The following is a 21,985-nucleotide window of genomic DNA, read 5'->3' as shown; positions in this document are numbered from 1 at the left end:
TTTATTTTTATTGATGTTTTTGGTTTGGTGGGGTGGCGCTCGGGTTTTGTTGTTTTTGGTTTGGCGGGGGGGGTGATTTTCTTTTTGGTTCAGCAGGGTGGCACTAGGGGGTGGGGGCGTGTTTTTGGTTCAGCAGGGTGGCCCTGGCTATAGTCTTTCAAACAGATGGCAGTTAGGGTGTTTAAAAGAAGAGCAGGCCCCTTTGGCTTGGCTGGAGGTGACAGTGTTTATCAGGCTAGCATGAAGTGAAGACAATGCAGGAGCCATTGATGATAGTGGCTTGGAGTGGAGCATAGGGGCCGCTCTTTTGGAAGACCAAGATCATTCCACCGACAGGACGGGCCAATTGATGGACCCATCGTCCATTGCTGAATATTGTGGGAAACGTGTCGAGGAGGTGATAGGGTTGAGGTGATGTTAAATGGCAGAGAACAGTGACAGCTCAGACCGACAAGACACATGAAAACCATCCTCTGGATGGCCAGTTTACCTGCTTCCTGGTCTGCCCTTTGAGGTGTATGTGGGGGGTTGACAGTCTGAGTTAGAGGCTACTAGAGTGGCTCCCAAAACCAGCATCCTCCCACACCCAGACATTTCAAACACAAATGTTAATTTGAACATATTCCCAGCAGGAAAGCTTTTCACATGAAAACTTTCAGCCCGCTTGCTGGCCTCAGAGAAGCCTGGCTGACAGACCTAATTGATACTTCATTTTGTATGGCTAAAGTACAACATTTCAAAAGTTTGAACTTGATGTCTGTTAAACTCTCTGGTGCTGGGGGGAGTGTTGGCTTAAAGAGAACATCAGCTCATCCACTGGCTGCTGTAACCAGCCACGTATATACTGAGCCTTCAAGAGGCTCGCCGCATTGGGCATGGAGTTCAGGACCTCATGGGGTGTCCAGCCCTTGTAGGACACAGTCCCTAGTAATGCAGTAGGGGCATATGACTGAGGCCAGCACTGTGGGCTCTCCAACAAAGGCTATTGGTGCGCCCCAATATCCACTCTCCAACTGCCTCTGTTGCTTAAGTTCCCATCAGAGCCTCAGACCAATGATGTCCCCCAATTGCTTGCAAATGTGGTAGGTGATCCATCACCCTCCTCTGTAAGAGGAAAATGGCAGCAGCAGATCTGCTCCCTGCCCTCCTGTCACTGCTCAGTGGAGTCGTACGTTACACGGGTAACTCAAGTGAATGATACAGTAGGTTGAAAGTGTGGACAGCTGCTCCCAGCAGTGGCAGTTTTACTGAGGAGAAATCGAGCGTGAAGGTGGTGCTCGGTGACTCTTGGGAGGAAGGTTGAGTGAAAGCTAAATCACCCCCAAACTGGTCAGGCAAGGTGGATGGAAGAGCCATGCAGGGAAAGTCAGGATGCTAGAAAAGGAGAGGCTGGAGGTGAAGGGAGGGCAAGAAACTTGAACTGGGAGCTCAGAAGCAGGAACTCAGGCTGTGAGCTCCTGCTACTTCAGCACAAAAGAGATTTTGTCTCTTCCCCGCAACCTCTGTGGTTTTCTTATTCAGTGGTATGAAGCTTTGCCTTTGACTGTCATTTTTGTAGATTTTCTCTGTTTTTCCCTGTTAAATGAACTTTGCTTTATTTACTCTGAACTGGCATTCTGGGCTGTTTCTGTTTCTGGGAGCCAAGAGGGTAGCAATCCTTCTCAGCAGAGGTTGAAGTTTGTCTAAGCCAAAACCTCCAAAAGGTTTATCTTGACATGGTCAAAAAGTGGAATTTCCATCCCATGGGAAATGCCAAGTTTTTAAATTGTGGTTTTGTCCCAAATTGGGACAAAAAGTCAAAATCTTGATTTTTATGTGAAATGAAATATTTCATTTTTGATAAGGATTTTTCACAGCTTTGTCCATTATAAAACCAGAAGGGATCATTGTAGTCAGTTGATCCTATTTCCTATACATCACAAGCCAGAGAACTTCCCTGAATTTCCCCGGTTTGAACTAGAGCATCCCTTCTAGAAAAACACCCAGTGTTAAAGTGTTTCATTTTGATTCATTTTATTTCAACATTATTGTTTTGACTTTTATTATAACATAAAAGTTGAAACAAAACATTTTGACCTCATTGAAAAAAAAAAGGTTTTGATAATTTCTTATTGAAAACTTCAGCAAAATCATTCCCATGAAATGTTTTGCCAAATCAGTATTTTCCAATTGAAAACTGTTCTGTTGGAAAATTTTTGACCAGGTCTCCTCCTATCCCAGAAAATGCTGTCAGCATGCTGCTGTGGTCTGGGGTGAAGGTCACAGGTTCAGGTAAAGCCCCTAGTGCAATGCCTTCAAATATTTTAAAGAAAGTTATTGTAACTGAGAGGAAAATGCATTGACATCATGGCTTGGAGGCTATTGCCTCAGGCTGCAAAATGCATTGATATTTTGTGCTGTAGAATAAATTTGAAACCAACACATATTAAAAATCCAAGTTGAGTTCAGTGCTTCAAACTGCTAGTCCTCCTTTGAATGTTTTGCTAACACCTGTGAATGAAGGGTAAGACCACACTTCAGGGTAATGTGGGAGCAGCAGTGGCACATAAGGGAATCTAAACAACTAGGACAGACAGATTTCCTGGGAGACAGTTAGAGATGGTTCCAAAGTCTGTCTATGGTTTTCTTTTTCTCAATTAGAAAAATTGGAAAATTTTAGATGGAAAATTTACTTCCTTTTCCTTCAAAAATTCCTTCAAAAGCCAAATGAAATAAATAAAGCATTAACGTCAGGTTAAACCTGAGAGATGAAGCACTCAGAAGTCAGGAAATTCCAGAGAGAGAAGATTACTGGGGCACATTAACCTGATCATGTTGCACATGTGTTCTGTTTTCTAGTTCTCAAACTGTACAGCTTTCTGAATTACCCTTGGTTACTAATATCACCAATAAACAATTTTTATTAACATTGCTGGAACAACCTCAACTTTGGGATTTCTTGCTACTGAATGCTTAGTCTCGCCACCTTACTCTTGCTTTAGTGCGAGTTTTTTGCATTTAATAGTATATAAATTTTAGCTAGCCTACTAATATTTGAATCATACTTATTGGCATATTGTCTGTTGACAAATTACTATTGAATGATTATAATAAAATGACAAGAAATAGCCAAGTACGAGGCTATGTAGTACTCTAAATTAGAGGTTCTCAAACTAGGGCCACCGCTTGTTCAGGGAAAGCCCCTGGTGGGCCGGGCCGGTTGTTTACTGCCGCATCCGCAGGTTCGGCTGATCGCGGCTCCCACTGGCTGCGGTTCGATGCTCCAGGCCAATGGGGGCTGCAGGAAGTGGCGCGGACCGAGGGTCGTGCTGGCTGCCCTTCCTGCAGCCCCCATTGGCCTGGAGCGTTGAACCGCAAACAGTGGGAACCACGATCTGCCAGACCTGCAGATGCGGCAGGTAAACAAACCGGCCCGGCCCACCAGGGGCTTTCCCTGAACAAGCAGAGGCCCTAGTTTGAGAACCGCTGTTCTAAATATATGTTCAGAGAGGAAATAAGACTTGTTAGATAATAATTATTGCATACTGGAATACTCCCTGGAAAAGGGAATGCTATTCCCTGGCATGACCTCATCTATTTTTATAAATCAGCTCATAATATACTAATAAGGCAAAATAGTAATGGAACAGTTACATTTCACTCTTCTGTTCTAATCAGTTGTTATAACACCAGATTTTAACTAATGGGAAATGACTGGGTGCAGCAGATCCGACTCTCAGCTAGCTTAGGTTTCCCTGTATCACCATGTATCTAAGTGCTGCTAAACTGTATTATTCTTATGATTCATAATAAACATTTCTGTTCTAGTAGCACTCAGCAGCCCCATTGAGGAACTGAGACCCATGGTGCTAGGCACTCTGCAAACACCTGAGGTAGCCCTGAAGACCTTATTAGCAGATTGTGGCAGTATTTTGAATAAGTTCTTTAAGCAAAGGATATAGATATCCAAATATTTTTGTGTTTAAAGAGTCCCATTGGATGGAAGTAGCCATCAAGATAGCTCTAGCAGAAGCCACAATGTATCTATGACTCCAGCCATGGGTCCTCACCAGACCACTGATCTGTCTTGAACTTCTGACTCTTGGATGTCCAATGTCTCTTGGTCTAGTTTAATCAGCCTGATCTAATGCAGTATGCTGTAGTCACATTTATAAGGCTTTTTCAGCTGCAAATCTGCCTCCTAAATGTAGAATTTTTGTGGCGTGGTAAAAAAAATAATGGCTGTTCTGTGTCTCCCATCTCTTGTGCCAGTAGATTGCAATTTACATTATGCAAATAGACATTATGCAATCAAACCACTTGAGCTGAAATCTGGCAGGGAGAGCCTGCTGATGAGATGCAAAGGTCTGAAGCCCTAAATCTTGCATTTCTGAAAGGTTTGAGGGATCCTTCCATTAAACCACACACACGCACACACAAAAAAAAGTCCACTCAACTCAAACCTGAAGAGGTAAAATAGAGCCAGTGCAAAGATGAATGAATTCAGTGAGCTGCTGAAGCTATTTCTCAATTAATGGCTTTGTTTAATCATACCCCCTGTCCAGAGGAGTATTGTCTTACGGATAATTTCGTTTGCCTAACGAGATTTTACTAATTAAATCTCCTTTCTGTAGGTGTGACTGTCCCTGCAGGCTAGAGGAATGTTTGTGAATCCTTCTCTGCTACTGGCTAAATAACCCTTTCCACTCCAGTGCAAAGAAAAGACAGGAATTTCTGTGTACAAACACTGGGTTTGAAACAAATTAGCTTTTGAAACCTTGAAAAGCTGCTTTCTGGTATGTATGTGACTGTGTGTGTGGTTTTCTAACAACATCCCCTGGCTTATGGGATACTTTAAAGCCAGAAAGCTCCTGATCTCATTCCTGCTGCTTCTTCATGTTTGCTTCTAAATCAGGCAGTGGCAGCTCAGCTGTTGCTGCAAATGTTGTCTGGCTAGGAGAGTGGGGGTGCTGCCTGTGGATCCCAGCAAATGCAGGCTTTGCTGTAATAGCTCATGCCCTGTACAGCTGCAAGCCATATTCTCAGTCCATTGGCTGGTGATTAGTAATCAGTATGACATCATAAACCCTGAAATGATACTGAAAATTGGTCACTGAACTGGATGGCTTTTGTGCAGCTGGAACTAGAGCTGGTCAAATGATTTGTTGTTAATTTTGCCATTTTTTCCATCGAATAATTATTTATTTGCAGATAAATGTTTCCTTTATTGCTAGATGGAATGTAAGTACCCTCTCCCCCACCCACACACTACATTTATTCAGTGGTGCTTAATGATAATTGGCTCCTCATGTCAGTCCCAGCTGCAGGGCTCAGCCAAGCAGTGGGATGGTGCACATGCATTGCTCTCTACCTAACCATACGGTCTAATAAACTGTGTGCACTAAGCAATCCAGCTCAGTTTGTGCAACCAATGGGCCAGCCCAATCTGCCCTGGGTTTAGTTCACCTGTCCCCCAAGGGATAGAGCCAAAAAGGGATTTGTATAAAAAAATATTAATTGGGGCAAGTGCCCTAACTGCTGAGTTATAGAGCTCTTCTCAAGCTATCTGGTCTAATGAGTAATTAATTATACAAAGTGGAACAGCTTCAACTGGAAAAACATTACCCTGTAATGCCATGTAGCCCAGGGGGTAGTCTTGAGTACTTGAAGACTTGGGTTCAAATCTCTGCTCCATATCAGGCAGAGAGGATTTGAACCTGTAACTCTCATACTATGAGTGGGTGCACTAATCACTGGGCTATTAGGTATAAGTGAGTGGTATTAACACAACCACCTTCTTGAGTTTTTCCATGAAGGTACTTAGGCACCTAACTCCAAGAGAGTGTTCACAACTGTGAATCCCAGCAGAGGAAGGTACCTAAGTCCTTTAGGGCAGTGGTTCTCAAAGCTGGTCCCTCGCTTGTTCAGGGAAAGCCCCTGGCGGGCGGGGCTGGTTTGTTTACCTGCCGCATCCGCAGGTTCGGCCGATTGCAGCTCCTACTGGCTGCAGTTTGCCGCTCCAGGCCAATGGGGGTTGCGGAAAGGGCGGCCAGCACATCCCTCGGCCTGTGTCACTTCCCACAGCCCCCATTTGCCTAGAGCGGCGAACCGCAGCCAGTGGGAGCCGCGATTGGCCAAACCTGTGGATGCAGCAGGTAAACAAATTGGCCCGGCCCACCAGGGGCTTTTCCTGATCAAGCAGCGGACCAGCTTTGAGAACTACTGCTTTAGGGTATGTTTCCACAGGAACTAGACACCTGCAGACTGGCCCCTGCCAGCTGACTTGGGCTTGCGAGGCTCAGGCTCCGGGGCTGTTTTATTGCAGTGTAGACCTCCAGACTTGGACTGGAATCCAAGCTCTAGAATCCTGCAAGGTGGGAGGGTCCCAGAGCTCAGACTGCAGCCCAAGCCCAGAAGTCTACACTGCAGTGAAACAGCCCGGCAGCCTAAGTCCCCGGAGCCTGAGTAGACATACCCTTTGAGGGTGGACTTGAGGTCCCACTGCTCTCCTCAGCATTTCCTATTGGCTTGCTTAGACAGCTGCCTTGGCATAACTTGGTCAAAAATCCACACTCCAGATTGACGTCGTTACACTGACCTAACGCCAGTGTAGGCAGCACTGTATCAACAGGATTGCTTGTCCCACTGACATAGCTGTGGCTTCTTGGGGAGGTGGAGCACCTATGCCGGTGGGAGAAGTTCTCCTGTCAACCGAGGTAACATCCTCACTAAGTGCTACAGATGCACTGCTGCAGTGCTGTAAGCATAGACAAGCCCTCAGGTGCCTATCTGTCCATATGTATTGTATGGGGAGGTGGACGCCTACGAGCTTACCAAAGAGAAGGACAGTGTGTGACTTGATCACTGACTATGAATATCGACACGGGAAATACAGATTTAATTATGGGCTCTTCCATCTAGCAGAGAAAGGTTTAACATGATCCAATAGCTGGAAGTTGAAACTAGACAATTTCAGGCTGGAAATAAGGTGTACATTTTTAACGGTGAGAGTAATTAGCCCTTTGAACAAGTCACCAGTGGTTGTGGTGGATTCTCTGCACACAAAGAATCAAAACAGTGTACGCCAGTTTTTCCATGAACCATTGCTCTGGTAAACAAAAGTGGGTGATAAAACAAAAGTGGGTTTCTTTAAGAAAGTCTAAGGATTTAACTAGAAACAAGAGCGTAGTGAAAACAAGCGGTTGCAATACAATACAAACTCATAAAATGCATCTACACTTATCAATAATCATCTTTCCTATCTAATAGGAAAAATGTGGGCTCAGTGGAACTGCCATTAAGTGGGTACATAACTGGGTAAACAACCACAAACAAAGAATAACTATTAATGGAATGATGTCAGATTGGAGGGAGGTCTCAAGTAGGATTTCACAGGGGTTTGTTCTGGGCCCAGTGTTGTTTAACGTCTTTATTAATGACTTGGATGTAGGAATAGAATGCACACTGACCAAATTTGCAGATGACACAAATGGGGGTGGGGGTGGGGGGTTGCTAACACTTTGGAAGACAGAGGTAAGATTCAGAAGGATCTTGATAAATTGGAGAACTGGGCTGTAGACAACCAAATGAAATTCAACAAAGACAAATGTAAGATGCTACACTTAGGGAAGAAAAAACAAATGTACAAATGGGAGATAACTGGCTTGGTAGCAGCACTGCTGAGAGGGAACTGGGAGTTGTGGCGGATCACAACCTCAACATGACTCTGCAATGTGATGCTGTTGCAAAGTATGAAAATGCAATTTTAGGTTACATTAACAGAGGTATAGAGCATGCAAGTAACGGTAGGTGATAATACCACTTTACTTGGTGCTAGTTAGGTCTCAGCTGGAGGACTGCATCCAATTTTGGTCACCGTTGTATAAAAAAGATGTGGAGAAAGTGGAAAGGATCCAGAGGTGAGCAACAAAGATGATCAAAGGGATGGAATCCAAGCCACATGAGTCTGGAAAAGAGGTGATTAAGCAGGGGTATGATAGCCATCTTCAAATACTTGAAAGGCTGCCATAAGAAAGATGGAGAGAAGTTGTTTTCTCTTGCCACAGAGGACAGGACAAGAGGCAGTGGGTTCAAACTACAGCAGAGCAGATTTAGATTAAATCTCAGGAAAAACTCCCTAACTGTAAGAACAGTAGGACAATGGAACAGACACCTAGGGAGGTCGTGGAAGCTCCTTCACTAGAGGTTGTCAAAAGGAGGCTGGATGGCCATCTGCCTTGGATGGGTTAGATATAACAAATCCTGCAGCTTGGCAGGGGATTAGGCTAGATGACCCTTGCGGTCCCTTCTAATCCTATCATTCTAGGATTCTATAAAGTAGATTCTTCTCCTCCCCCACCAAGTTCAGTCTGTTGCAGAACTGGCTGGTTTCTCAGTAACTAGGATCCAAACCATTCATGAAAGCACTCCCCTCTGCCAGAGGAGTTTCTCAGTGAATGGAGACAGAGCATCTTCCCTACACTCTGTTATACCGAAAACAGTATTTTTGTTCCCAGCGTATTCCCAACCAGCAAGAAGCTCTATCTGGTGTAACCTTCCTTTCACCTTTGAGTGGTTTCAGTTGGCCAGTGGTGGCTCTGATGGTTTTTCATTGATAGTTTTGGGAGGGAGCAAGCCTGCTCAATTGAGCCTTGCATTACCCCGCTGGTTGATTAGGGAGGACAACTACTCTCTCTTGCTTGGATGGGCCATCTCCAAGTCCCATTACCTCTTGGTGATTAATTTCTTCTCCAAGTCCATAAAGCCAACTTTCAATATAATTACATTGTTCCTTCAATACTCCCCGTACACACAGCTCACAATGATTATGAATCTTGACAAGTCATGGGCTGTCTGTAGACACCTCACATGATATCCCTGTGGATAAATATCCTGTAAGATGGGTGCTTGTTATAATGAGTTTGTCCGGTCTGAGGTCAGAGCTGTTTACAAAGAACAGGGGACCCATTGTCAAGGATTCTCTGTATCACAGGCACATACCCGTGTCTACAAATATATTACCTGCTTTGTGCGTACCCATCGATGGAAATGTAGGCACCTTGAGGTCCTTGCCAGCAGAAACGTTGACACCTCCAGGGTTAGGTAGCAGCTGAGAAGGGGTTTGGAGGATCTCAGTGGCCCCTAAATGTTGAACTTGGATGCCTAAAGGCACCTCAGTCCCTTTGTGTGTAGGCCCTTTCACTGTTTCTGCTGAGCAATCAGCCAGCTCCTCTGTCTCTGTGGGTCTTTCAGGCATCAGGAGGGGAGAGAAAACATTTTAAAAATAGGACAATGCGACTGGTCAGCACACCCATCAGCAGGGGGCTGCGGTCGGGGCAGCACTGGCTACTGCTTTAACTCCTTTTTCCAACTGACCAGATTTCCAGCTGCTGGTGCTCCTTTAGCAAAGTGGGAGGCCTTGGGCTGGGCTTCAGGAGATTGGGCTCACTCCTGGCTTTGCTGCAGACCTACTGTGACGTCCAAGGAAAACATGGCCTTTCTGTGCTAATATGGGCCTTGCCATGTTCAAAGCTCTTTACAAACCTTATCTCAATAGAAAGCATTGCTCACACTCCACTTACGGAAAAGCCCTGCACTATTTAATAGGGATGAAACTATTAGGATTCTAGACCAATTAAACTGGTTTCTAGTCATTGTTCTGCCATTAACTTATTGGGCAACCTCAGGCAAGTCACTTCACTCCTGTGTGTCTCAGTTTCCCCTCTGTGAATGGGGATAATGATCAAGACCCATTTTGTAAAGTGCTATGAAATCTATGACCAAAGAGCTCTGCAGAAGGGCTAAGTAACATTATTATTAGCAGTTACTCTAAAAACATACACTACGTAAGAAATATCAGTCTCCAGTTTCTATAGAACTATTACACCATGCCGTGGAAGTTAGAGAATGATATCCCCACCACAGAATGCCCTTCTCTGTAATATTCTGTAAGATTTCTCCATAGGGGGCTGGAAGTTGGGAGTGTGAAGTGGATGTATTTAGTATTCAGTATGCCATATCTCAGCGTATTGGACAACTCTACTTTTATGCTGAATTCTTTATGTGAAACTCAGTAACTTTTGTGGCACAGTAAATCCCAAGTAACAAGTTAATGGGCTGTAGCTAACCTTCTATACGATCTGCTCTGTCTCAGAACTCCCTGCTCCAGAAGAAGGAAAAGGCCTTTGATGTCTCAAAGCTTGTGTGCCCCAAATTATCTCCCTCAGTCCAACCACGCTACCTGGTCCAGGCAATGCCTCCTCATCCCCCACAAACCCCGCCATGGCTGGATCTTTCCCGCTTACTCTGGCAAGCCTTGCATCTTGTCCCTTGTAGGACGGGGTTGATAGATAAGGTCACTGGTTCTTCCAAATCCCCAGTCTGCTTGGTGGAAGGAAGCCTGTGCGCTTCCATACATGCCAGTGCAGGAGGGAGCTATTCTTTTGTTCCCAGCAGCCCTGTGCTAATCTTTAGTGCGAAGGCAGAATTGTCACCTGTCCCCAGAACCATAGTATAGTCCGAGCACTCTGTAGCTATGGGAAGACACAGTAGGCTGGAGCCCACAAGAGAATATCTCACCTCCTCCACTTACCACTGTTAATATTTCTGTGGAATTCTCCCATTTTACACTAGAATACAGGACTGAGTCCAGTCCCCTGCTGTTGCAGGCAACCCTGCCATACAATCCCCTTTTTACAATTAAATTAACAGAAGTTTCACATGTTCCCTTCAGGCAGGGCTTGCCATAGTATCCAGGGCTCTAATATGGCAATCCCAAGTTTTACCCACTCAACCTTCCAAAATGAATGTGCCACAGCTATGTGCTTGGCTATCCTTTTTCTGTTGACTTCAACTGGCTTTGGATCAAGATCTCAGAGTAGAGGACCAATGAGAAGGCAGTGTCATCTGTATGACTTTGCATGCAAACACCACATGAAAAAAATGTTAGGTTTGCGAAGTGAAACCATCAAAGAACAAGCTAAGCAAGCACGATTACTTTACGCTCCTGAAACAGACCCTGAGTGTTACCCAACGCAATTATAAACTGTTCTGAAAACAATGTATGGATTACTCCAGCGAAACGTTAAGTACATTGGAGTTCTACGGGTTTGTGCATCATCTTAAGTAAAAGAACTGAAAAGTAGGTCAGTGCCCATGGTTGCAGCGAGAGAGATTGTTTAAAGGGGAATGGAAGTAGGACAGACCTGTCTAAGCAGAACTTGACTAGAATTCATCTCTAAGGCTGAACACAGCAGAGTGAGTGTCATGGCAGGCTGTGTGTAACTTTGTCCCATGTTACCCTGTTTGGTGTCTGTTTAAAGATCCAGGCTCTTGAAGGATGTGTAGCATTTGGGAAAATTTAAATACATTCTTCTTTTGGAGAGGGAAAGGCAGAGGAAGAGAATGCACAGAAATGCCCCCAGACCCCTCCCTTTTTCAAAGGATGAGTCTTTAAATGAGTGTCGGCCATTTCTGCTCTGCTCTCTCTGCTGCACCTGGCCCTGCCATTGGCTAGTTCTGCTTCCTGTGCCACATGTGGCTCCCATGGCTTGTCCTTGCCCACGGCTCCGTTCCCTTCTGGCCCCTGAAGCTTCCTGTGCTTCCACCATCCCCTCTGCCAGGCTCCTCTCTCTCTGCCCCATGACAGCTTTCCCTTGCTTTCCCTGTCTCTTCTGTGCCATTCCCCTCACTCGTCATGACTTCCCCCGTTCCCCGCCAGTGGCGGATTAATACAAATCCCACAGGGTCCATACCCAGGAGCCCCAGCCAATCTGGGGGCCCCACAGAGGCGCTGGAACCTGGGTAGAAGTGGGGGGTCCACCTGCGACCGAGCTGTGCCCTGACCCCTGCTCCTCCTCTTTCCCCCCAGGGACCTGCCCCCTGGTTGGGTCAGAAGCCATAGCCTGGCAGTGGTCGCAGCCACCCAGGGAGTTCTGGACCCTCAGCCTGCGTTGGGCAGAGACCAGGGTGACCAAGAGAAGCCACTGGCCCATGTCCCGGCCCCTGGGCATGCCGCTGTTGGTGGAATCCAGGGGCGGGGGCTCCAATCCGGTCTCCTGCTCTGTCCCTGGGGCCAGCAGACTCACTCTGTGGGGAGAGGAGACTCTGCCCCGGCTGAGAGGTGGTTGGGGGCCCAGGAAGGTCACAGGCAGCAAGGGGCCATGCATGGAGGGCGCCTCCAGCGCAGGTCCTGCTCTTACTGGCCCAGCCTCGGCGGCTGCCACACTCCACATGAGCTCGCTGAGTGGCTGCGCCCAGCTCCTACTGCCAGGCTGCCCCTGCTGGGTCCCACAGCTGCTACACTGCTGGGCCCAGTCCCGCTGCTCCCAGGCTACCCCCTCGATGTCCCGCTGCTCCCAGGCTGTCCCCTCGATGTCCCGCTGCTGCCAGGCTGCCTCCACCGGGTTCCGCCTGCTCCTGGTCATAGGCTGACCCTACTGCCACCTGGGCTTTTTGCCCGAGGCAGCAACTACGTGCATACTGCTCCTCCTGTCACCTCTGGCCTGAGGCTGTCAGTTTGGGAGGCAATGGCCCTCATCCCCCTACAAACTGCACCTATGCCACCACCACTCTACACCTGCCATTTCAAAGGGAACAAAGCTGGTTGCCTGAGGCTACTATGGCCATGTTAAAAAGTGGGCAGGCATGACCCTCCTGACAGCTCTGGGCCCCAGGGTGTGGGTGCCCAAATGTTCTTTGTGCCCAGGGCCCCAGTAAATCTTAATCTACCTTTGCCTGTGCATGGCTGCTTCTGGCCCTTGTTCCTCTCTTTTCCCCACATATGGGTGCTTCTCCCTTTCTTCTCCTTCCAAAAGCTGATGTCCTCACCCCCTGCCCTGAGACTGACCTATGGGTCCCATACAGACTTCTCTCCTGTCAGACCAGTAGTCCCTCCCATCCCCTCTGCTGGCTGCCTCTCTCTCTCCTCAGCAGCAGCCTGCTCTGGGTGTCCTCAGAGAAATCCCCCAAAATAATTCCTAGGGCAAATCCTTTAGAAAATCATCCCCTTTTGATTAAAAATTGTCAGTGATGGATAATCACCACAACCCTTGTCAAGTTCCACTGGTTAATTACTCTCACCCTTAAAATGTGCACCTTATTTCCAGTCTGAATTTGGCTAGCTTCAACTTCAAGCTGGTGGACTATGTTATATACCTTGTTCTGCTAGACTGAGGAGCCCATTATCAAATATTTGTTCTTATATAGGTACTTATAGACTGTAGTTAAGTAACCCCTTAACCTTCCCTTTGTTAAACTAAATAGATAGGCTCAGGGAGCTCAATCGCTATAAGGCAGGTTTTCTAATCCTTTAATCATTCTCGTGGCTCTTCTCTGAGCTCTCTCCAATTCATCAACAACCTTCTTGAGCTGAGGACAGCAGAACTGGACACAGGATTGCTACTTGAGATTCCCTTGTTTATGCATTAGCTCTTTTGGCCACAGCCTCCCACTGGCAGCTCATGGTCCAGCTGATTATCCACCATGACCCCCATATCTTTTTCAGAGGCACAGCTACAGCACAGCCCCAGGACTTTGGCCAGTAGAGCATTTCTCTGGGGCAGGTTCTGAAAAATCCAGACTGTCCTGACCTAATTGGGCTATTGGCAGCTGAGCTAGTGAACGATTTTATTAAGCAACAACAACAGTCTACAGTAGCACTGCTCAGTAACCCACAATAAATACTGAGTAACTGAACTTAGCCTTGGGTTTACTAGGTAATTGATTTCCATAGTTATTTCTAAATAATTCAGTTACTATTAGATTATTGCTACAAATTACTTATAAGACAGATAATTCGTCTGACCACTCCAAGGAAATCAAATTGCTAATTCTGAGCAATTATAAATAATTCAGTTCTCTGGGTAAGGAACAGGTTTCCACCCTGTGAAACTACGACCTTGTCTACACTTGCAGCAGTGTGTGGGGTATGTGTTGGCAGCTACACATTGCAGTGAAAGGCTGACTGTGTCCATGTCTATTTCGACGTGTGACAGTGAAAGGCGCTGGCACGTGGGAGACAGTGGGACACTACAGTTCTAAGAATAGCCGTGTAGCTGTGGGAGGCCCTGCGTGGGTATGTCGAGAGCTGTGTAGGGCACGTTGCTCTATTCTACTCACCTAAGCCGTGCTTCCCTGTCTACACTGCTATTCATACCCCTGCTAGCTGGGCATGTAGTGTCTGTACTCGTCACATCACTTCAAGAATGGATCTACTCTAAAAAAAACCAACAACACCTAAAGAAGCTATCTGTACTGCACTGATGCTTTCTGAATCAATAACTAGAACACGAACATCTCTCAATCCTGAGTACACAAGAGTCCAAAGAAACTTAAATTTAACCTGGGTGCTGTGTGCGCCGTTGTCCCTCAACTTGTTTCTTTTACTGGTTATGGTCACAGAATTAACTTTCTGGTTCTTTCTGTAAATCATTTATTAACCCAAATGTTTAAGAATGTAACTCTGGTAACATTTCATAATCGATGCATTGTTGATAGAACAGTCTATAACTATGCACAAGATAATTCTCAGCATGCCTGGCTTAGTGTGAAATTTGCCTATTTGTTTTTTCTAGGTTCAGTTCCAACAGTGCGAATTGTGGGGGAGCTTATTGAATGACTTTGACTGGAAATTTGTTGTTTTGTATGTGGATGGCTTTGGCAATCCTCAGGGGAGTTATAAGACCTGGCTGTAGTTTCTGAAGAAGGCAAGAACCTTCTAATTGCTCAGCCAAATACAGAGCAGGTTTGTGTCCATGGGCATTACACAAGCAAGGCCTTTTCTCGCATTGTGTAACAGGTCTAATTCCAGCCACATGTGAGTGAGTGCAATTTCATTGACTTCAGTGGGGTTGTGCCCACTTACACCAGGTTTGAATTTGGCCTATTAAATTGAATCAGATTTAACTAGGGTGTTGCGCACTTTGTAGCTTCTATAACCTGAGCTCATCCCTTCATCCCCACGCCCCGAAACTCCCTGTGTGCCACCCTCCTGTCCCCATCTGTAGCAGGGACTCCCTGCAACTATTTACTCCCTCCTTCATACTAGGAGGTCTGTGTGCTCCTCCCTCCCACCCCGCCTGCCCATTCCAGGGGCTCTGTGTGTCCTTTGCATTCCCCCTTCTCCTCCATACCAGAATCTCTGTGTGCCCACCCACATTCCCACCTGTCTCCATTCCAGGATCTCTGTGCAGCCTCCCATTCCCACTTCTCTCTATACTGGGTCCGCCATAACCCTCGTGTCAGGGCCTCTATATGCACCCTCTTCCCCATCGTGCCCCCCATATCCTATATCTCCCACACCCTAGTATTATTTCTTTTCTTTTTGTCTGGGAGATAAGTCATTCCAGGCATCAACACCATGTCTGACCTATAGAGAATTACAGAGCTTGCTGAAGTGGCTGAGCCTGCTAACCAGATGTCAAGGTCTCAATGGGTCCCCCATTTCCACCCTTCCAGTTTTCTGATTTTTATCCGAATCAATAGGGGCTCCTCCACTGATGCCTAGAACATTCCTTGATATTTTGGAATTGATTATGTGTAGAGTTCCAAAGTTATTGCATTACATTCAAGCAGACAGACAGGCAAACAGAGAAGTGCCCCAAGGAACCACGGCCAAATGCTTAATGTTATTAAAGAATCAACAGAGAGCTAAATACTGGCACAGAGCAACTTAGCCATCACGGTGAGTGTGCTCTGACAGGGCAGCGCTAATGTGGGCCTGTGCCCTGCTCTCCTGTGGTCCCTTTCCGTGGATATCTAACTGCACAAAGAGACTCTCCTGGGTACTGAGAATTATGACAATAAAGCCCTTTGTTGAGGACAGAATTCACCTTGCAGAAACTCTCAGGACCAGTTCCTGGCCAGTGCTGAGCACTTCCAAAACCCATAGAATGTAAAGGAAGTTGCAGGTTTAGGTGCCATTAAGATCTTCAGACAGTTTTCTCAGCTGCCCACTAACCCCGGAGGTTCCTAATTTCTTAGGAGCCTGCGTTTCCACCATGGTATCTACATTTCTGCCAGCGCCCAAACAGGAGCCACGCCAGGGTTTCTGGTGGCCTAGGCAGAATTCAGGGGGCAGCATTTTGTGTGCTCCCCATGGGGCGTGCGGGAGCTTCCGGTTCTGCTCCTATCGCGCTGCCGAAGAAGGACCCTCCGCTGAAATGCCGCAGACGACAGTGGCAGTCATTGAGTTGCTCAATTGCCTGCCGCTGTTTTCCACGGCACGTCGGCAGAAGATCCTTCTTCGGCGCGCGATGAGAGCGGAAGCGGAAGCTCCCGCACGCCCTGTGGGGAGCGCACAAAATGCCGCCCCCCCGAATCCTGGCGCCCTAGGCGACCGCCTAGGGTCGCCTAATGGAAGTGCTGGCCCTGCGCCCAAAGTCCTGATGCTGCTGAGCAGCTTGGCATCTAGCTCACCCCTAAGCCCTGGCAGGATTCTTGAATTAGGCATTGCCCTGCCTAACTTCCTGGGCCCAGCTCAGTAAGCATGCTCAAACCATGCCTAATCCTCCCAAGAGAAAGTCAGGTAAGGGGTTGGTCCTCCTTGTACCCAGTGGTTAGTACACTCAGCTGGGATGTAGAAGACCCCGGTTCAAATCCCATCTTTGTCTGATTCAGCCCAAGGACTTTAATGCTGCTATCCCACCTTATAGGCAAATGCTCTGGGGTGGGGCTCTCTGCTGTGAAGCTGTTGCACTTTCTGTGCTATAATAAAATATTCATTGGTACAGGGCCTGGAAGATAGATCAGGGCCCCAGGCTATGTCTACACTAGCACTTTTGTCAGTCAGGGGTGTGAGCTCTCCCTCCCCCCTGACTGAGAAAAGTTTCACCGACAAAAGCACCAGTGTGGACAGTGCTATGTTGGCGGGAGAGTGTCTCCTGCCAACATAGCTAGCACTGCTCGTTGGGGTGGTTTAATTATGCCAGCAGGAGAGCTCTATCCTGCCAGCATAGCAACACAGGAGACCTTACAGCACCACAGCAAGGTCCCCGATAGTGTAGACATAGCCTCACTCTCTTGCGCCCAATGGATACATAATTATTTATCCAAACTGGAATAGCCTCAACAGGAGAGATTGACAGAGACACTCACTCACTCACATCTAGAATACCTAGGGGTTGGGGCACAACACTGGGGAAGACCAGGGTTCATGGCCCTGCTCCCACACAGGCAGACGAGGGATTTGAACCTGCATATCCCAGCGAGCATTCTAACTACTAGGCAACTGGTGACAGCAGACGCCAGCTCCTGACTATCTTTTCCCTGATCTCCTTGACTTCTCTTCCCCCCATTTTTAGTCTCTCCAACATGGTGCAGCTAAAATAACCTTTTCCTGCCACTGAGACTATATCTCCCCCAACCCTTGTGAAAGGAGCTGTGCAGCTGTATCGCTGGCCTTGCTGCTCCCTTTCTCCTATCTCCCACCTTCACTTTTCCAACTCTTCTCACCTTTTTCGTCCCTTCATGCCTCTCCTTCATTGTCCTTCCTTCCCGAACCATCTGCTTCTCCTCTCCTGCCCTCAGGAGCAGTTAAAAACACAACATTTGTAAGCTTCACGCGCACGATGTGCATGCTCTTGGTTTGTTCTAACCCTTGTTGATCCTATCCCTTCCCTGTGCAGGGCCTGCAGCACCCATGGCAGCCAGTGATTGCACTTTGCCAACTCCAGGACTCTGGGTTTTACAGAACCCCCTGTTTGAAAAGCCAGACTGTTTCTATCACTGTAACCCCTCCGAGGAGCAGTGTTTGTCAGTGACAGAATCAGACATTTCCCTGCTCCAACCCATGAAATATGTGTCCAGAAACTCGGATTTTCCAAGTCAGGGGCCTGGCCCAGCTACTTCCATGTGAGTTGCTGTGCCTCGGTGGTGCTGTGAATAGTCCTATAGTTCAAGTGCTTTCCCAGGAGACAATGAGATGCATCAGCCATAGACTCAACCTCTTGCTTCGAGGCAGTTGCCTGGTGTGCTGTTGTCCAGCATGCATCCCTGATGAAAGCTGAATATATTCTTCAATTACTACAGCTGACGGGGACTGATTTCAGTTCCTCCCAGAGGCTGGTGAAGTCAGTGGAGGCTCTGCCAGGTTTACGTGAGTTTGAGATCTGGCCCATTGTGTTCCTATCTGAAGGGTGTTGCCTGGTTCTAAACTGTGGATGGTTATTTAGGGGTGATTTTTCCCTTTCACTCAAACCTGTATTTCCCACCATCTCACATCAATGCTTTGTTGTGAGCCTGGTGACAATGAGCTGCCAAGACAATTCCCCAAAGACACCCCAATTATACAAGTCTTCCAGCCTCGTTTCCTGTAGCGTGAGGGTCACAAATGCATTACTTTAGGCCAGCACAGGAAGTGAGCGCCTCATCTCCCTGATTGGTTGCCTTGTTTGTTTTTCTGTGTCATGAGACCTGAAGCTGTGCCCTACCCCACCCCCACTGTCCCAGGTGGCATTCTGGGCTCCCAGCCAGATGTTTCTCACTAACAGATTCAGTAAGGCAGGGCCCGCTAAGTGTAGGGTTTCTGGCCACCTGTTGGGAGAGCTTAAGTTGTGTTTTTCAAAGGCATTTTGTGCAGCCTGGACACAGCAGAGCTGATTTTCTCAGGCAAGCGGCATAGTTAGTGATGCGGTGTTTAGGGTAAAAAAGAAGCCCACACTGACACGTGGGGCTAAAACTCTGCAATCCCGGTGACAAAGCCAGGCATTCATGCCGCTATTCACCCAGCCTCATCCCAGGTGAGCTAGGTTGGCTCGAAGCACTTCTACTTTTACCTTCCCATTGGTGGGTTTTCAGCAGTTTCCCCACATCAGACTAATCCAGAGGTTTGGATTTTCATTCATGACCAGAACAAGGAGTTCAGGGAATAGTTACCAGCACCAGCCCCATGTTCAGATACACCAGGAGTTCTGGATGAAGGAATGAGTCAGCCGGTGCGGGCCAGCCATGAGTTTGTAACTGCAGTGTAGCCATACCCAGAAAGTAAAGAGGGAGCCTATTATTTTATTTCTTCACTTTGTGACAAGTGAATCAAATTCACACATGGACCAGAACTGTCATACATATCCCCATCCTCTAACCTCCCCTGGCTGAAGGGCCCTGCTTGTTTATTGGATTGGCAGTAGCACTCCTCCCCACAGTATCTGAGTAGCTTTACAACAGCCCTGTGAAATACGAAAGAACGATTAGCCTCATTCTACAGCTGAGGAAGAGAAGCCCATGGAGATGACATGTCTTGGTCCATGTCACACAGCATGTCTCTGGCAGAAGCAATAACAAAACCTGGATCTCCTGAGTCCCAAGTCACAACCTCAGCTACCAGACCACCCTTCTCCAGAGCCCCCACAATGCACAATACAGTGTCTACTCATGTTCTCGAAGAAAGTGCATCATAGCTGCCTTGAGAATTAGGAGATGGAGTACTAGATGAAACCTTACAGGAGAGAGATGAATAAGAAAGCATCACAACAGACTGTCATCACTATATACTGGGCCAAATACTGCGATGTCTGCATTTGTGCAATGACAAACGTACATTACTATTCGCTTCAGAGGGGTGCACATATATAATTGTATATGGGGTGCATATTTATATTTCAGGGACAGATTCTGATTTGAGTTATATCCTCCAGGAAAGAAGGTGCAGTGGTTAGAGCACTAGCCAGGGGCATGGGAGATCTGGTCTCATTTCCCTGCTCCTCCTCCAAAGTCTTCTTGTGAGAGCTGGGGTGAGTCACATAGGTTTGTATTCTGTGAGGTATTTAGGCTCCTAACTTCCATTGAAATCATTCAGTGGCATGAATTTCTGTTCCATTCCCTTGATTTCAATGGAAATTAGGAGTCTACATACCTTTTGAGGATCTAGGACTTAGTCTGTCTGTGCCTCAGTTCCACAGCTGTACAATGATGATGACAGTGCTCCCTGCTGCACAGGGCATCGTGTGGAGAGACATGTTAAGACTGAGAGATGCTCAGGCACTATGGTACCATGGGCCATGTAAATACCATTGGTAGATGACACACATCCTCAGCTGTTTTAAACCAAGGTAGCTCCATTGCCTTTCGTGTAGTCATGCTGCTTGACCCTGGTTGTGAAGCTGTCCCTTTCACGTAAATCTGGGGTAAGGCATCTGACTTCAAACCTGGGTTTTACACCAGTGTAACTGTAATGGGTGGTCTGGAGGGCTGGATGTCCTAGTGGTTACAGCACATGTCTCTTGACCCCCTGCTTGAATATGGGGCCTCAATCTCTAAGGTCACAGTTAGGGTTAGGGGGTAGGCAACCCAGGCCTTCCCTCTCCACTGGGTCCCAGCCCAGAGCCCTGTGTTTGTCAATGCCTGAACAGAGGCAGCCCTCCTGGCGTGGAGTCTAAATTTGCTGCCTTTGGCTACTTCCTGTCAAGGTCTGTTCAGTTTGGGGCATGGCCCCTCTAGTCCACTTAGTTGGCTGCCTGCTTCCCATAGGGTTTTGAGTGGCACCTCATCACGGTCCCAAGCTCCTTTGGGCGGGTGGCTGCAAGTTGGGAGGTCAAGCTTCACAGTGTCCCTGGGCTTTGCTCACTCAGTGCCGCTGGAGCTGGAGGCTCCTAGGTCTCCTCCTGTAACTAAGGGCACAAGGCTTCCTCTCAGGTGGCTGCCTGGATGGGTAGGTTAATGACCCTTCCCCTCACTTAGAGAGGCGGCTCGCTCTTGTCTCTTCACCAGTGAACCCCAAACTGAGCCAGGTTCTCTCTTTTTCTCCCCTCGGCCAGGCCTGGCATTGGCTGCAGGTATAGCGTGGTGGGGCTAGCTGGGCCCAAAGGCTCTTTGTAACCCCTGCTGTGCTGGCTGGCAGTTTCTCTGCTTCCTCACAGTAACTACGATCAAGATCTGCCTTAACTCTTCAGATGCACACACTGTGTCGTGTCTCCAAACACTCGTCAGTGATATAGGACAGTAAAACTGAAAAAGTTACAGGAAACATACTGTCAGTTGTGATATCTCCTTGGAGAACAAAATAATTTTCTACTAAATGGAAATACAGAAAATGATTTTTTTAATGAAACATTAACTCCCAACCCCAGTTGACTTCCAGGAGAGCACAGAGTATGCAGCACTCTTGAAAGTCAGGTCCTAAATAAAACAACTAAAAGCAAAGAGAAATATCTTGTCTCCAGTCTCTTTCCATGACAGTGATCTTAGGTGATTCTTGTAACAATAGTAGGTAAAAAATTCAGCATGATTTTTAAATATTCCTTGTTTTAGAAAAAATTGTGTTTGGGGGAGGAAAGGAATGAAAAGGCCCAAATGAACATCTTGTGCTATTGTGCATAGCTGGGAGGACTGGTGACAGAATTTTTAAAAGTTGCCACAAATTCTGAGTGCATTGCTTTCTGGTTGCCCTACATGAGGCATCTTGGATCTGATTATCAGAGGAGCTGAGGACCCACAACTCCTATTGGGATTGTTTACCTTGGGGGATCTTATTGTGTTTAAACATTGTACACAAAAAAGAAGGTAGCTTGCACAATGCGGACAGTGTCTTTGTAGTCAATATAGACCAAGCGAGCTTGTGTTCGGTATCATAGGTTTTAACCATGACTAGTCATGGTTGTCAGTTGTATTCTTTCTGTGTGCTTTCCCAACTCTGCGCAAATGGCTGGTTCAGCAGACCTCGATAGTACTGCCCAATGTGGTTAAGTGTTGGCAGCTGGAAAGTCGTTGCCTTGGTAGTGCTGTTTTGGCTGCTCAGTGGTTCCGTCCTTGGAGCTTCAATGTTACTAGTAGATAGGGCAGCATGTTAATGCAGCAGACTTCGCTGTTGCTCGTAAAGAAAGACCACAGGCATGGTTCGGTGGCAAAGGCACTCGGCCAGGTTTATTGCCCCTTAGACACAGTCTCAGCACCCTGGCTCCCTGGTTACAGGTACACTGACACACGAGTGTCTAGTAGCAAGGAATGGCTCAGTCAGCAGTGGGGGTTTCTGACGTCCCCTAGGCCATGCAAAGAATTATGGCGAAGTACCCTG

The 21,985-nt window shown here is 47.1% G+C and overlaps 1 protein-coding gene across 9 annotated transcripts in view; it reads left to right on the top strand.

Annotated features, from left to right (window-relative positions):
- The window catches only part of PKNOX2 (PBX/knotted 1 homeobox 2), a 623,477-nt gene that overhangs the window by 100,241 nt on the left and 501,251 nt on the right, over positions 1–21,985 (top strand). The gene's annotated exons all lie outside the window — the stretch shown is intronic.

This window comes from Gopherus flavomarginatus, chromosome 13 (genome assembly GCF_025201925.1).
Source record: "Gopherus flavomarginatus isolate rGopFla2 chromosome 13, rGopFla2.mat.asm, whole genome shotgun sequence".
Taxonomy (NCBI): Eukaryota; Metazoa; Chordata; order Testudines; family Testudinidae; genus Gopherus; species Gopherus flavomarginatus.
This window is presented reverse-complemented; position numbering and strand designations above follow the sequence as displayed.